Here is an 18,052-nt window from a genome sequence, read left to right on the forward strand (position 1 = left end):
TATTGTGGAGGTTCCTCCCTGTAGGTGAGGTTGGATGAGTGGCTTGTCAAGGTTTTCATGGTTAGGGAAGCTTGCATCGGATTTCTGGTGGGTGGAGCTGGATTTCTTCTCTCTAGAGTGCAATGAAGTATCCAGTAGTGAGTTTTGTGATGTCTATGCTTTTGGTGTGGCTTTGGGAAGCCTGTATATTAAAGCTCAAGTCTATGTTCCTGTGTTGCTGGATAATTTATGTGGTATGTCTTGCTCTGGAACTTGTTGGCTCTTGAGTGGAGCTTGGTTTCAGTGTGGTCATAGAAGTTTTTGGATGAGCTCTTATTGTTATATGTTCCCTGGAGTTAGGAATTCTCTGGTGTTCTCAGGTTTTGGATTTAAGCCTCCTGCCTCTGGTTTTCAGTCTTATTCTTACTGTAGCCTCAAGACTTATCCATCCATACAGCACCAATGATAAAAAAAAGAAATCTAGATTAATGGAGAAGAGATTCTCCACAGTGAATGACACCCAGAAAGGTTCATTGAGTTACATGGAGAAGAGAAGTGGAATGAGGGAGATAAAGGTGACCAGGGCAAGGAGAGGGGGGACTCAAAATGGGAGAGAAAATCTAGTCAGTAATCAGATTGCTATGTGCTCTCCACAGCCTGGAACACCCAGAGAGGTTCATGGAGTTACATAGAGAATAAAAGAGGGAGGAAGGAGACAGAAGTGATCAGGTGGGGAATGGGGGGGGTCAAAAGGAGAGAGGCAGATCTAGCCAGTAATCACTTCCCTAGGTGTTCTCCACAGCCTGGAATACCCAAGGAGATTCACAGAGTTGGGTATAGAAGAGAAGGGGGAGGGAGGACATAGACGTGACCTAGAGGAAAAAATGGAGAAGGCAATGGCACCCCACTCCAGCACCCTTGCCTGGAAAATCCCATGCACAGAGGAGTCTGGTGGGCTGCAGTCCATGGGATCGCTAAGAGTCGGGCATGACTGAGCGACTTCACTTTCATTTTTCACTTTCATTTTTCACTTTCATGTACTGGAGAAGGAAATGACAACCCACTCCAGTGTTCTTGCCCGGAGAATCCCAGGGATGGGAAGCGTGGTGGGCTGCCGTCTATCGGGTCAGACAGAGTCGGACACGACTGAAGTGACTTAGCAGTAACAGAGGAAAAAAGGAGAGTCAAAAGCAGGAGAGGCCAATCAAGCAAGTAATCACTCTCCTAAGTAAAAATGGGTACTGAAGATTGGATTCTTAAAGGTACAAAATTGATAACATATACCAAAAAGCAAAGATTAAAAACCTAGAGTAGAGGTTAGACTTTTAAAAATAAAATATTAAAAAAAAAACAAATCCAAATCACAAAATTATTTAAAATATATATGAAATTTGCTTTAAAAATTGGATATTTTTCAAGGTAATAGTAGCTTATAAAAAATGAAAATTAAAGGAGTAATAAGTGACTTAAAAAGAAAAAAGTTAAAAATTAAAGAACAATAATATTAAATATATATCTAGGAATTTCTCTGCAGCTGTTGTAGGCAGTGTGGGGTCAGTTCAGTTTCAGATAATTCCTTGCTCCAGCTTATCCTTTTCAAGGCCTATAGCCCCCTTCCAATGTAGTCGGTGCTAACTTCAGGGTTTTAATCTGTTGCACCTGTCACTTCCAAAGCACTTGCCTCTGTTTGTTTTGGCTTCCTCTGTTTGCAAGTCTCTTCAGTGTCTAATTTCCACCCTGACACAAGAGGGCGAACGTGGTCACTTATTTAGGCTTACTTGTTCAGTCCTGCTGTGGGAAGAGAGGAACATTGCCAACGAATATCAGTAGCATGTGTGGGGAGTGCTTGCAGTGTATTGGCCAAACTGAGTTTGCCCCGGCTCACGGTGTGTGTGCTTTCCCAGTCTACACTGCTCAGGCTCCAGGTTGCTCTGTAGGGGAACTGTCTAAAGCGAGCCCTGAGTTGCATGCACTTCTCAGGTCTAAGCCTCTCTGGTTCAGGGTCTCGGGTACTCCACAAAGGCACAGACTTGGCTGGGCCTGAATTTGGGGCCCTTCCCAGGTCCGAGCAGCTCAGGTGACCAGGTGTTTGGCGAGCTCACTCTCCTCAGGTGGGGCAGGGTGTCTTATCACTTCCCCGGTCCCTGCCGCTCATTTTCCTGCGTGCGCTGTGGGAGTGACATCTCAGGTGTGCCCTGTGTTTCTTCTGCGGAGCTGATCTCTGGCTGCAACTCTTCCAGCGGATGTCAACCGTCCAGGAACCCAGGAAGACTTGGTTAGCAACTGGGAGTCTGCTCGCAGTTTGGTAGAGGATGCCGTCTCTGGGGCCGAGATTGTCCCTTTCTGCTCTGTCTGTCACCTACCTGCCTCTCTGCCTCTGGCGGGGGATGGGGCAGTCCACAGAGGGCTAGTTCTCCTCTGGTATTCGCTCAGTCCTATGTCCTGTGAGCAGGCCTGGCAGTGCCTTAGGATAGAGTTTTTCATGGAAAAGTTCTCTCTCTCTCTTTTTTTTCCTCTCCCTGGCTATCCCACTGTTTGGGTTGCTGTCTCATGTTAGCTCCCTCTGATTGTCCTCAGGGCATTCGGGCTCAGTCCCTACCCTAAGCAATGCAACCCTCACCTCCCTGTTCAGCCCCCTCTTGCTGGTGGCGGATGCGAGCATCTCAGCTACTTTTCTCCCCTGTAAGTTGCCATTAGGCACATAATCTGTGGGTTTTATTTATTTATTTTTCCTCCTGGTTATGTTGCCCTCTGAGATTCCTAAACCCCCAACAGACCAGCCGGTAAGAGGGTTTCCTGGTGTTTGGAAACTTCTCCTCTTTTACAACTCCCTACTGGGACAGAGACTCTTTTGTCTCTCTTCTTATCTTTCGTATTTTGTCCTGCCTCCTTTTGAAACAATGGGCTACCTTTCAGGGTGCCTGGTGTCCTCTGCCAGTGTTCAGAAGTTGTTTTGTGGAATTTTCTCAACGTTCAAATAATCTTTCAATAAATTTGTGGGGGAGAAAGTGGACTCCCCATCCTCTTCCCCTACCATTTTAGGAACACTGTCCCCCACCCCCACCCCGTGCTGTCCTTTCAAAGGAAGTGTAAGCACCATCATGTCTTGCCTGCAGAAAATTAATTATCTAAGGCAGCTACCAGGATATTGACAGAGAGACCTTATGTCTACATATAGGTCACTGCTTTGATTCCAGTTCTGTATATATTATTACCATTTAACATTTTCACACTTTAATGTCCTGCTGTAGCACTTACTGAAATGCTGCTGTTATAGAGGAAGGTAACAGACTCCTAGGCCTCAAGGTCTGAAACTGAAAGTGAAAGCCACTCAGTCATGTCGAATTCTTTGCTATCCCATGGACTATATAGTCCTCGGAATTCTCCAGGCCAGAATCCTGGAGTGGGTAGCCTTTCCTTTCTCCAGGAGATCTTCCCAACCCAGGGACCCTGCATTGTGGGTGGATTCTTTACTAGCTAAGCCACAGCGGAAGCCCAAGAATACTGGAGAGGGTAACCTATCCTGTCTCCAGCAGATCTTTCTGACCCAGGAATTGAACCAGGGTCCCCTGCATTGCAGGCAGATTCTTTACCAATTAAGCTATCAGGGAAGCCCTTGTTGTTGAAACAGTCAAATTTGAGTTTCCACATTAGCTGGTGTGACCTTGGCATGGATTTCAAGTATAAAGTTGAGAAACCCTTCACTATTCCTTGTTACTTTGTTACTCTGGCCATTTATTTGCATAAAGAAGTAATTGTATTGAAATGAAGAAATCATATCTAATTCTTGTTACACTCTCCTTGTGGAAACAGAATGGTTTATGAAATAGTTTCTATGCAATGATTTTAGTCCAGTGCTGGAGATAGCTCATAATAATCTGAATAGCAGTACAGATTTCCTTTCCATCAGCAGGGGTTTCAAGCAAAAACCATATTTATGTTTCTCTGTAATGAAGAATACCTGGAGGAACAATTGAAAAATGGTAATGCCCCACAAATGAAATTTAGGTGGTTGCAAAGATGTAGTACCACATGAGGAAAAGCCTAAATACAAAGGCTGGCTTTTTTTTTTTTTTTTTTTTTTTTTTGTAAACATAAGCCATTCAATTGATTTCTCCCATTTTCAGCCTACAAACATGGCATGCTATTTATGATTGTGTCTGATAGTGGATCTTCTGGGGTAGCTTTTGGCCAATTTCAGTTTAGTCTGAAAAAAAGAGAGAAGGCAGAAGCCATAAATTTGTGGGTAAAGATCCTAGAATCACAGCAGAGCAGGGAATAATAACTCAAGCTATCAGTACATAGTAGGGATTTATCCTTAACAGGTATTAAGGAATATATGATATGGTCTTAAGCGACCAAACTTAAAGCCCAGTTTGTATTATTTATCTTATAGTTTGATGATATTTTAAGTCAAATGGTATTGTATATGTACAGATATGGAGAAGGAAATGGCAACCCACTCCAGTGTTCTTGCCTGGAGAATCCCAGGGACGGGGGAGCCTGGTGGGCTGCCGTCTATGGGGTCACACAGAGTTGGACATGACGGAAGCGACTTAGCAGCATTTACAGATATACATAAAAAGATCACTTTTCTGACCCACAAGTTTATCTTCAGAGGATTCTCTTCACTCTTGTTGCTTCACTTCATGAAGAACACACCATTTTAGAAAAACACTCATTGTGACTTGGGTAAAAAAAAGAAAAAAAAAGAAAATGCAAGCTAAGGTGAATAGAAGTCATGAACTTTATATAAAAGAATAATGCTACTTCTAACCCTTATGGATTTGAAGACTCATGCTATGTGATTGCAAACAAGTTTTTCATAAATCTGAGCCCCATTGTTTTAAAATGAGGATATTTTGAATAAGAGCACAAGAGGGTGATATAAAAAACAAATGACTTTTTTTTTGCATCCTATGTTTTTTTTTAATTTATTTTAATTGGAGGTTAATTACTTTGCAATATTGTATTGGTTTTGCCATACATTAACATGAATCTGCCACAGTCATACACGTGGTCCCCATCCTGAACCCCCCTCCCACCTCCCTCCCCATACCATCCCTCTGGGTCGTCCCAGTGCACCAGCCCCAAGCATCCTGTATCATGCATTGGACCTGGACTGGTGATTCGTTTCATATATGACATTATACATGTTTCAATGCCATTCTCCCAAATCAACCCACCCTCTTCCTCTCCCACATAGTCCAAAAGACTGTTCTATACATTTGTGTCTCTTTTAAAAAAATATTATTATTATTTTACTTTGCAATATTGTATTGGTTTTGCCATACATCAACATGCATCCACCACGGGTGTACACATGTTCCCTATCCTGAACCCCCCTCCCATCTCCCTTCCCATACCATCCCTCTGGATCATCCCAGTGCACCAGCCCCAAGCTTCCTGTATTCTGCATTGAACCTAGACTGGCAATTCATTTCTTATATGATATTATACATGTTTTAATGCCATTCTCCCAAATCATCACCCCCTCCCTCTCCCACAGAGTCCAAAAGACTGTTCTATACATGTGTGTCTCTTTTGCTGTCTCACATAAAGGTTTGTCGTTACCATCTTTCTAAATTCCATATATATGTGTTAGTATACTGTATTGATGTTTTTCTTTCTGGCTTACTTCACTCTGTATAATAGGCTCCAGTTTCATCCACCTCTGGCTGAGTAATACTCCATTGTGTATATGTACCACAGCTTTCTTATCCATTCATCTGCTGATGGACATCTAGGTTGCTTCCATGTCCTGGCAATTATAAACAGTGCTGCAATGAACATTGGGGTACATGTGTCTCTTTCAATTCTGGTTTCCTCGGTGTGTATGCCTAGTAGTGGGATTCAGCATCCATTTATGATAAAAACTCCCAGAAATCAGGAGAAGGAACATTCCTCAACATAATAAAAGCTATATATGACAAACCCACAGCAAACATTATCCTCAATGGTGAAAAATTGAAAGCATTTCCTCTAAAGTCAGGAACAAGACAAGGGTGCCCAGTCTCACCACTACTATTCAACATAGTTTTGGAAGTTTTGGCCACAGCAATCAGAGCAAAAAAAGAAATAAAAGGAATCCAAATTGGAAAAGAAGAAGGAAAACTCTCACTCTTTGCAGATGACAGGATCCTCTACATAGAAACCCCTAAAGACTCCACCAAAAAATTACTAGAACTAATCAATGAATATAGTAAAGTTGCAGGATATAAAATGAACACACAGAAATCCCTTGAATTCCTATACACTAATAATGAGAAAATAGAAAGACAAATTAAGGAAACAATCCCATTCACCATTGCAACGAAAAAAAATAAAATACTTAGGAATATATCTACCTAAAGAAACTAAAGACCTATGTATAGAAAACTATAAAACACTGGTGAAATAAATCAAAGAGGACACTAATAGATGGAGAAATATACCATGTTCATGGATCAGAATAATCATTATAGTGAAAATGAGTATACTACCCAAAGCAATCTATAGATTCAATGCAATCCCTGTCAAGCTACCAATGGTATTTTTTCACAGAGCTAGAACAAATAATTTCACAATTTGTATGGAAATACAAAAAGCCTCAAATAACCAAAGCAATCTTGAGAAAGAAGAATGGAACTGGAGGCATCAACCTGCCTGACTTCAGGCTCTACAACAAAGCCACAGTCATCAAGACAGTATGGTACTGGCACAAAGACAGAAATATAGGTCAATGGAACAAAATAGAAAGCCCAGAGATAAATCCACACACCTATGGTCACCTTATCTTTGACAAAAGAGGCAAGAATATACAGTGGAGAAAATTTAACAAGTGGTGCTGGGAAAACTGGTCAGCCACTTATAAAAGAATGAAACTAGAACACTTTCTAACACCATACACAAAAATAAACTCAAAATGGATTAAAGATATAAATGTAAGACCAAAAACTATAAAATCCCTAGAGGAGAACATAGGCAAAACACTCTCCGACATAAATCACAGCAGGATTCTCTATGACCCATCTCCCAGAATATTGGAAATAAAAGCAAAAATAAACAAATGAGACCTAATTAAAATCAAAAGCTTCTGCACAACAAAGGAAACTATAAGCAAGGTGAAAAGACAGCCTTCAGAATGGGAGAAAATAATAGCAAATGAAGCAACTGACAAAGGACTAATCTCAAAAACATACAAGCAACTCCTGAAGCTCAATTCCAGAAATATAAATGACCCAATCAAAAAAGGGTCCAAAGAACTAAACAGACATTTCTCCAAAGAAGACATACAGATGGTTAACAAACACATGAAAAGATGCTCAACATCACTCATCAGATCAGATCAGATCAGTCGCTCAGTTGTGTCCAACTCTTCGCGACCCCATGAATTGCAGCATGCCAGGCCTCCCTGTCCATCACCAACTCCCGGAGTTCACTGAGACTCACGGTATCCAGTCAGTGATGCCATCCAGCCATCTCATCCTCTGTCGTCCCCTTCTCTTCTTGCCCCCAATCCCTCCCAGCATCAGAGTTTTTTCCAATGAGTCAACTCTTTGCATGAGGTGGCCAAAGTACTGGAGTTTCAGCTTTAGCATCATTCCTTCCAAAGAAATCCCAGGGCTGATCTCCTTCAGAATGGACTGCTTGGATCTCCTTGCAGTCCAAGGGACTCGCAAGAGTCTTCTCCAACACCACAGTTCAAAATCATCAATTCTTCAGTGCTCAGCCTTCTTCACAGTCCAACTCTCACATTCGTACATGACCACAGGAAAAACCATAGCCTTGACTAGACAGACTTTTGTTGGCAAAGCAATGTCTCTGCTTTTCAATATGCTATCTAGGTTGGTCATAACTTTTCCTCCAAGGAGTAAGTGTCTTTTAATTTCATGGCTGCAGTCACCATCTGCAGTGATCTTGGAGGGTCACAAAGAGTCAGACATGACTTAGTGACTGAACTGAACTGAACTGAACTGAATACTTTATCTAGGAGATCTTTGAGAGTTCATCTTTGAGAATTTTACCTCTGTCCTCTGTGATATGCTTCTAGCTTATCAAAAATTCACTGGGATGCAGGTTCCCAAAACCTCTGATTTTTAAAAAAAATTAATTTATTTATTTAGCTATTCTTGGGCTTAGTTGTGGCACATAAGATCTTTGAACTTTGTTGCAGAATGCAGACTCTTAGTTGGGGCATGTTGGATATTCCCTGACCAGGGACTGAACCCAGTTCCCCTGTATTGGGAGCCTGGAATCTTAGTCACTGGTCCACCAGGCAAGTCCCAGTCATTTTGTATTTTTAATTCAGTTCTACTAAGTCTTCAGAGAACTTCTGGGTTAGGACAAAATACATTCCAGTTTCAGTTCCATGTGCTTGTTAGTGAACTTTGGACAGGTCACTGTTTTCATGGTTTTCTATTTATTCTAAATTGTAGGAAATTATAATGCCTATTGCCTTCTCAGGATAAAACATAAATTATTCACAGGCATATTATCAGCCTCCTTGGACCAAAGATACTACATAAATTGTGACTATTTTACAGTGCATCTGTCCTCAAGAATTCTGATTTAATTATGACTCTAGCATCAAGAAATGCATTTTTCTGATTGCAAGTACAAATCTGAATATTAAAGGATATGTGAGTGAGTGTTAATTGCTCAGTCATGTCCAACTCTATGTGACCGCATGGACTGTAGCTGACCAGGATCCTCTGTCCATGGAATTCTCCAGGCATAATACTGGACTGGGTAGCCATTCCCTTCTGCAGGGGATCTTCCCAACCCAGGGATCAAATCTGGGTTTCCTGAATTGCAGGCAGATTCTGTACAGTCTGAGCCACTAGTGAAGCCCATATTAAAGGATAATCAGACAGAAGGAAATAGAAAGCAATGCACCATTCATTAGCTGGTTAAAATCTATTTTCAAAATTACCTGTAGGACCACAGACTCCATGGGCTTCCCTTGTGGCTCAGCTGGTAAAGAATCCGCCTGTAATGCAGGAGACCTAAGTTCGATCCCTGGGTTGAGAAGATCCCCTGGAGAAGGGAAAGGCTATCCACTCCAGTATTCTGGCCTGGAGAATTCCAAGGACTGTACAGTCCATGGGGTCGTAAAGAGTCAAGAGTCAGACTCAACTGACTGACTTTAACTTTCCCTTCCAACAGACTCCCTTTCTATCCCAAAGCTTTAAGATCAGGGGCAAGCTTACACTGTAAACACAAAGCAAAAGTTGCTTATATTATAATCCCTGAATTGGAAGCAAGAAAAAAAATGAGTCTGTTTACTTCACTTATGCTCCCCATCAGATTCCTGGGTACTTTGGAAAAGGAACCATGGCAACAATAACTGACTAAGAAATAAAGTTTAGCCTCAGGATGTCCTAGTAGTTGAAACTCCTAGAACAGTCATCTTTTCATTATACTATGCTCCTGGGACTGGCAGAATTCCAGGGCTCCATTCTGTTTGTTCTGTTTTGTTTTGCTCTGACTGCATGTGTATTGCACCCAAATAATTGGTTGAAAATTGGAAAAATTCAAAGTTGTTATCTTACATTAGGTAGACCACTAAAAGTTCCTGGCCATTTTACAAAAGTCAGTCCATTAGTTTGTGAATTTTGCTATTTTTTCCTTGGTTATCTGCATAGAAAAATCTGCTTGTGGATCTCATGGTATTATTGTTACAATGGTAGCTTGCTAATGGGGTAACTATCATAAAGAGAGGGCAAAGAATATAAAGACTTGCTCATGTTTTTCAGATGTACTGGAACAGAACTGGTGTTAAATATTTCTTCACTGATAGACTGACTTCATGTTATTAAATCTATTCCTGTTTCTTATGCATTATTTATAGAGCAGTGGATAACATCTGGTTTGCATTATGGAATATAAAATACATTTGGATAAATGAAATTTGTGAAAAATCTTGGAATAAAAGTTAAACTCTGGATATATGAAGCTTGACTTAAAAATAAGGTGATTGATTTTATAATGTGAAGATTTGAATTCGTCCATCCAAATAAGTGTCATCCCTTTCTAAGGAGTTCACATGGCAGAACATAACCTTATTTCAATGATGAAGCTACTGCTGAAATAATTCATAAAGCTGCATTCTTGGGGATATCTTGGAGCCTCTGTATCACTTATTCATTTGTTCATGAAATATTAATTTAGCATCTTCCACATACAAGTCACTATTTTTGTATTACTCTCATCATTGGCAGGTGGATAAGATTTTTTAAAACTAAAAAGAAATGTGAAATTAATAGGTGTGAGATTGACAAATATTTTAGTCTAAAACAGGTGTAATGATTACTTATATACATTTCTCTAGAGGCTTTCCGCTGACTTCTAAGAAAATTCCAAATGATGATTTTCAAACCTGTTCTGATCACTAGCCACAGAATTGGAATAAGTGTTATTTTGCACAACACGTTCATGGGATGTGTAAGGCTTTACTTTCTGTTAAAATCAATATCTTAATTGGTAAAAAATGTGTACATTCTTATATGTATGCATATAAGGGCTGAATTATTTTATATTTTGTGCTAAAATTTTAAATGTGCTTTTGTCATAAAATTATATCAGTATCTACCATTTCTTTCATCTATTCCTATTTATGGTATTAATATAAATCAATTCTAGAGATTTTTTTCATCACAGTCATAGTACACAGTGCAATCATTTGTTGAAGACTCTTAGCCTATAAAATCCTCGCCAAGGGTCTCCCCATCAAACTAAGCTATAACCTTCGTAAACCAAACTAATGTGATAAGTAAAGCTTCAGAATTATGCCTTTAATTTCACAAATTTAGGGTTGGTGCTTTGTTCTTGGATGGTATAATCTTCTTAACTGGAGCATCTTGTTTTATTGCAAGTATCATCTGCTAACTTATGACTGGATTGTTTTGTTTGATACATTCTCACCAGCATAGTTGTTAATCCTCTGAAACTTTAAATTATGTTAACATTATTTTCTCCTATGAGCCTCTGAAAGATGTAATTTGGTTGTCTTTGATTATATTTTTCTTTTTCACATATCAAATCATTTGTCAATATGTCAGCACTAAAACGATTAATGCTGTTTGTTGAAACATCAGGAGTATTAATAGTCTTATTAAAATGAGGATGGTTGTAAATATTCTCAGAGCCAATCAATGCAGCATATCATTATGGAAAGAAATCCAGCTAACTGAAGAAATGATGCATATTCTTTTTACAAATTGAGTACAGCAGAATGACTGAGGTTGCTATCACTAGCAGCTGAAGCTCTGTATTTCCAATGGTAAGAATAAATACATTCTTCAAAAGACAAAAGTTCCAACACAGTATAGAATGCAGATACTGTTTTATTTTTTTCCTTGTCAATTAGAATAATGTTGGCTGCGAAGCTCTGTGGACCTCCTAGTATAATGCACAAGTCCATCAAACCTAGAGAAAGGATGGAAATTGAAATAGAAGGGCCAAATTCCATCCCTGAACAAACATTCTGATTCTGATGATTTTCAGATTAAAGAGGAAAGGAGGCATAACCCTTGAATTCATGAGCTGTAGAGTCAGTCTACCTGAATCCGAAACCTAGCTCTGCCATTAACTAGCTGTGTGACCTTGAGCAGATTTACTTCACCCCTCTGCACCTCAGTTACATCATCTATAAAGTAGAAATAATAACAATATCTACATCCTAAATTACATGATTTCATACATGTAACCACTTAGAACAATGCTTGGCATATAGAGAGTTATTACTAAGCATCACTGAAATGGTTGTTTGGTTTTTAGCTAAACTTTAAAAAATGAATTTTTTCCTACTATGGCTACTATTGGAAAATGTCCTTCATTTTATGTTTTGCTAGTGGTGGTCTTGATCATATATGTTTTGAATAGGGATTATTTTTAAAATTTAAATTTTAAGTTTGGTTAGTTGACCTGTAAGATTTCTTCAGACTCTGAGATGCAATAGTTTTTTGAAATGTGTGTATATCAAAACATCATGTGTGCCCCAAAAGTAACCTGTTATTAAAAATAATAATAATAATCAATAAAAATGCCAACTCTGAAAATAGGTTCATAAACTACCTAGAATTATCAGATACTTTAGCAATTACGGTAAGACAGGGCTTGTTTTTTCATAATGCAAATCAACATGAAGTTTGAAAGGATAGATATGTTTCATTATGTACAAAAAAGCTAACTGTTGAATTACAACTGGAAACTTGTAAATATTTTGGTCCTTTGAAGAACTGGACGTTCCATAATTAAAGGAAAAAGATAACGATAAAAAATTAAAATAAAAAGCTAAAATGCATTAATTTTGGCATAAAATTATAAAAGTATTTCATTCCATAAAACACTTAATTAAGAAAATATTTATTAGAAATATACTGTATTCAAATTACTCAGAATAAGACACAGTTTCCCCCAGAGTCAGTCTCTCCCATCAGGAAGCTTCCATAAGCCTCTTATCCTTATTCATCAGAGGGCAGACAGAATGAAAACCATAATCAGAAAACTAACCAAACTGATCACATGGACGACAGCCTTGTCTAACTCAATAAAACTATGAACCATGCCATGTAAGACCACCCAAGATGGATGGATCATGGTGGAGAGTTTTGACAAAATGTGGCCCACCGGAGAAGGGAATAGCCAACCACTTAAGTACTCTTGTCTTGGGAACCCATGAACAGTTTGAAAAGGCAAAAAGATATGATACTGAAAGACGGACTCCCCAGGTCAGTAGGTGCCCAATGTGCTACTGGTGAAGAGTGGAGAAATAAATTCAGAAAGAATAAAGAGATGGAGCCAAAGTGAAAACAACACCCAGTTGTGGATGGACTTATGATGTAAGTAGTCTGATGTAAAGAACAATATTGCATAGGAACCTGGACTGTTAGGTCCATGAATCAAGGCAAATTGGAAGTGGTCAAACAGGAGAAGGCAAGAGTGAATGTCAACATTCTAGGAATCAGTGACCTAAAATGGACTGGAATGGGTGAATTTAACTCAGATGACCATTATATCTACTACTATGGGCAAGAATCCCTTAGAAGAAATGGAGTAGCTCTAATAGTCAAGAAAAGAGTCTGAAATGCAGTACTTGGGTGCAATCTCAAAAACGACAGAATGATCTGTTTGTTTCCAAGGTGAACCATTCAGTTCAGTTCAGTTCAGTCACTCAGTCGTGTCCGACTCTTCACAACCCAATGAATCACAGCATGCCAGGCCTCCCTGTCCATCACCAACTCCCAGAATTCACACAGACTCATGTCCATCGAGTCAGTGATGCCATCCAGCCATCTCATCCTCTGTCATTCCCTTCTCCTCCTGACTCCAATCCCTCTCAGCATCAGAGTCTTTTCCAATGAGTCAACTCTTCACATGAGGTGGCCAAAGTATTGGAGTTTCAGCTTCAGCATCATTCCCTCCAAAGAAATCCCAGGGCTGATCTCCTTCAGAATGGACTGGCTGGATCTCCTTGCAGTTCAAGGGACTCTCAAGAGTCTTCTCCAACACCACAGTTCAAAAGCATCAATTCTTCGGCACTCAGCTTTCTTCACAGTCCAACTCTCACATCCATGCATGACCACTGGAAAAACCATAGCTTTGACTAGACAGACCTCTGTTGGCAAAGTAATGTCTCTGCTTTTGAATATGCTATCTAGGTTGGTCATAACTTTCCTTCCAAGGAGTAATCGTCTTTTAATTTCATGGCTGCAGTCACCATCTGCAGTGATTTTGGAGCCCAGAAAAATAAAGTCTGACACTGTTTCCACTGTTTCCCCGTCTATGTCCCATGAAGTGGTGGGACCGGATGCCATGATCTTCGTTTTCTGAATGTTGAGCTTTAAGCCAACTTTTTCACTCTCCACTTTCACTTTCACCAAGAGGCTTTTTAGTTCCTCTTCACTTTCTGCCATAAGGGTGGTGTCATCTGTATATCTGAGGTTATTGATATTTCTCCTGGCAATCTTGATTCCAGTTTGTGTTTCTTCCAGTCCAGTGTTTCTCATGATGTACTCTGCATAGAAGTTAAATAAGCAGGGTGACAATATACAGCCTTGACGTACTTCTTTTCCTATTTAGAAACCAGTCTATTGTTCCATGTCCAGTTCTGTTGGACTAAATGTTGCTTCCTGACCTGCATACAAATTTCTTGCATAGTTTTGTAAGAGTATGTCTAGATAGTTTATATATATATATATATATATATATATATATTATATAAATAAATATATTTATTTATTATATAAATAAAATATATTATATATATATATATATAAACTATCTAGAGATACTCTTAGCAAAACTATGCAAGATTTTTTTAAAAAAATTTAAAACAGTGTTGAAAGATATAAATGTCTACCTAAATAAATAAAAAAAAAAATTCTTTGCTCTTGTAAAAAAGAACAAAAAAAAAGGTCTTCATGACCCAGATAACCACAATGGGTTTGATCACCTACCTAGACTCAAACATGCTGGAATGCTAAGTCAAGTGGGCCTTAGGAAGCATAACTACGAACAAAGCTAGTGGAGATAATGGAATTCCAGTTGAGCTTTTTCAAATCCTAAATGTTAATGCTGTGAAAGTGCTGCACTCTATATGCCAGCAAATTTTGAAAACTCAGCAGTGGCAGTTAGTTATAATAGCAACTTTGAATATTAAGAAAAAATAGCAAATATTTTATGAATTCATGATATTGAATTTTTATCTCAAATAAATTACTGTACCCATTAATTAAAGTATTGACAAAAGAAATGTATTTGAACCTTGAGCACTGAAAATATTCTCTGCTTCTGAACAAATTATGCCAAAGTGGACAAGATAAATATATTTAAAATTATTGTGAATATTTCAGAATCAACCCCTTTTAGTCTCTTATTCATACACTTGTGATTTCTCTCATCATATTGTTTATGTTTAGAAATATAAGTGAATTGTATGGACAGTGATGAATGAGAAATTCCTTCTTTGCAAACCGTGAAATGACAATAGATAATTTTATTAAAAGTGAATCTTACATACTTGAATTTTTCTTTTTCTCCAGATAAAGAGTTACAGAGCAGCCAGGGATGCTTGTTTTGTACATGCTTTCTGTCAAATTATTTGGGTAGAAAAATTTTACCTACTTAAAAATTTATCTGTAAGAAGGTATCTGTTTCAAGGTCTTTTGTACTTCAGTGCTAAGAATGATGACAGGCAAAACATATATAAGTTACATACTATTCAGAAAGAATTATTTGGGGAAAATATGTTAGGTTTAATTAATTAAAACACAAATCTCTAAGAGATTATATTCATAGCATATAAATTAGACAATCAAAGCTTTATGCAGTTTCAGCTAGATTATAGAGCTAAGCTGTGACCTACATTTAGAAACTATATAGCTGTAAGAATAATATCTTAGATGAACATCTAATATCATGGGTAAACAGTGGTGGTATACTGTTACTTGAAAAAGTTCTCTGAAGGAGAGGCCAATAAAGTAGGATACCAATTTATGAATAAAATGTACATATGTAATACATTGAAATAGAGTAAACAGTGAAGAAACTTGCAGTCATGTCAGTTTTCATCTTTGGGTCATTACACTACAGATATTTTCTTAGTTTTATTACTTTTTTCAGTATTGCTTTTGTAGCCAGAGGTACAAGTTGTATTTTTAAAGTTTTTTTTTTTTTTTAATAGAAATTATATCCAGAAAAAACTAATATCTGTTATAAGGGTATGCTGATCCTGTCCGTCAGCCTTCAGTGCTAGCTTTGTAATGGGCTTCATGTGAGTACAACTACTTTAATGCTACGGCAATAGAAGTTGCTTTCCTTGGGATTTGTTAATAATTCTATAATGTCTTGGAGGAAACTTGGCAAGGTCTTAAGATGTAGTTACAGATTTAGGATTTTTTTTTTTCATTTTCACTCTCTACAGTATGAAAATAATGAGTTGCTTACAGGCCTTAAAGTCATTCATGAATGTTTCAAGTCATTTCTCAAGTAGAATTGTAACACAGACTACAATGGAAACAATTTGGATATACAGAGGATAATGATATCCTTCCCTTTTCCACATTTTAATTCAACTAGGGCTTGACTGAGAGATGCTATAGCAGTTTGACAACCAATTATGGATCACTTGGGTGCAGAGTTTTCTTAATAAAACCTATCAGAGTTTCATGAGTCAATAAGTCCCTAAGTCATCTTGGAAATTTTTTTTTAATGGAACCTGTTAAGTTCATGCTGATCAGTATTATGCTATCCAGAGAAAAGGAATAATAAAAAGTTTGCTATAGCTAATGAATCCCTTCGAGCTTGCTGTTGACAGTTCTCATCTGCGGTATAATTTTAATACTGTGGGTTTTCCTTGTTTGTTATTAATATTGAAATCATGTAAATTCTTATCATTAAAAACTGGACATTTGATTTGGCTTCAGTCTGTGGAATGGATGGAGCACATTACTAGGGAAGGGCACTGTTGATCAATATTGACAGCCACCTCCTTGTCCATCAGTGAACAAAGGAGATGAGTCTTTCTGCAATTTTTCTTTTTTTACCCATTAGTGTCCACTAGTGCTCCTACAATTATTTCCAAATGTCCTCAAGACATCTCTTTAACATTCAAATAAAATGTGTCCAATATTATTGTCAAATATTGATACATTGGAGTATAATCTGGGTAATATGCTTTCATCTAAACCTTTTTGAAAACTATGACTTGACTTGCCTATTATCATTTTCCCATCATTTCCTCATTCCTTATGATTCCTTAATGATTACTGAGAATGGCTTGAAATCCTCATCTGCAAGTTCCTTCAACAACCTAGGATACAATTTATTATTTCAGGAACTTAAAGGAAAATGACTTCTCATATGTAGGGATGAAGAAGTAGAGGATATTTATTGAGTAAATAAAATAGTATAATTACAGAAGAAATTAATGTAGAAGAAAATATATAGGCCCTCTCTATTCTATTTTAAAGTAAAAATCCAACCACTTGTAAAAGAATGAAACTAGAACACTTTCTAACACCATACACAAAAATAAACTCAAAATGGATTAAAGATCTAAACATAAGACCAGAAACTATAAAAATCCTAGAGGAGAACATAGGCAAAACACTCTCCGAAAGACATCACAGCAGGATCCTCTATGACCCACCTCCCAGAATATTGGAAATAAAAGCAAAAATAAACAAATGGGACCTAATTAACCTTAAAAGCCTCTGCACATCAAAGGAAAATATTGGCAAGGTGAAAAGACAGCCTTCAGAATGGGAGAAGATAATAGCAAATGAAGCAACTGACAAACAACTAATCTCGAGAATATACAAGCAACTCCTACAGCTCAACTCCAGAAAAATCAATGACCCAATCAAAAAATGGGCCAAAGAACTAAATAGACATTTCTCCAAAGAAGACATACAGATGGCTAACAAACACATGAAAAGATGCTCAACCTCACTCATTATCAGAGAAATGCAAATCAAAACCAGTATGAGGTACCATTTCACACCAGTCAGAATGGCTGCGACCCAAAAGTCTACAAGTAATAAATGCTGGAGAGGGTGTGGAGAAAAGGGAACCCTCTTCCACTGTTGGTGGGAATGCAAACTAGTACAGCCACTGTGGAGAACAGTGTGGAGATTCCTTAAAAAACTGGAAATAGAACTGCCTTATGATCCAGCAATCCCACTGCTGGACATACACACTGAGGAAACCAGAAGGGAAAGAGACACGTGTACCCCAATGTTCATCGCAGCACTGTTTATAATAGCCAGGACATGGAAGCAACCTAGATGTCCATCAGCAGATGAATGGATAAGAAAGCTGTGGTACATATACACAATGGAGTATTACTCAGCCATTAAAAAGAATACATTTGAATAAGTTCTAATGAAGTGGATGAAACTGGAGCCTATTATACAGAGTGAAGTAAGCCAGAAAGAAAAACACCAATACAGTATACTAACGCATATACATGGAATTTAGAAAGATGGTAACAATAACCCTGTGTACGAGACAGCAAAAGACACACTGATGTATAGAACAGTCTTATGGACTCTGTGGGAGAGGGAGAGGGTGGGAAGATTTGGGAGAA

This window comes from Bubalus kerabau, chromosome X (assembly GCF_029407905.1).
Source record: "Bubalus kerabau isolate K-KA32 ecotype Philippines breed swamp buffalo chromosome X, PCC_UOA_SB_1v2, whole genome shotgun sequence".
NCBI lineage: Eukaryota > Metazoa > Chordata > Mammalia > Artiodactyla > Bovidae > Bubalus > Bubalus kerabau.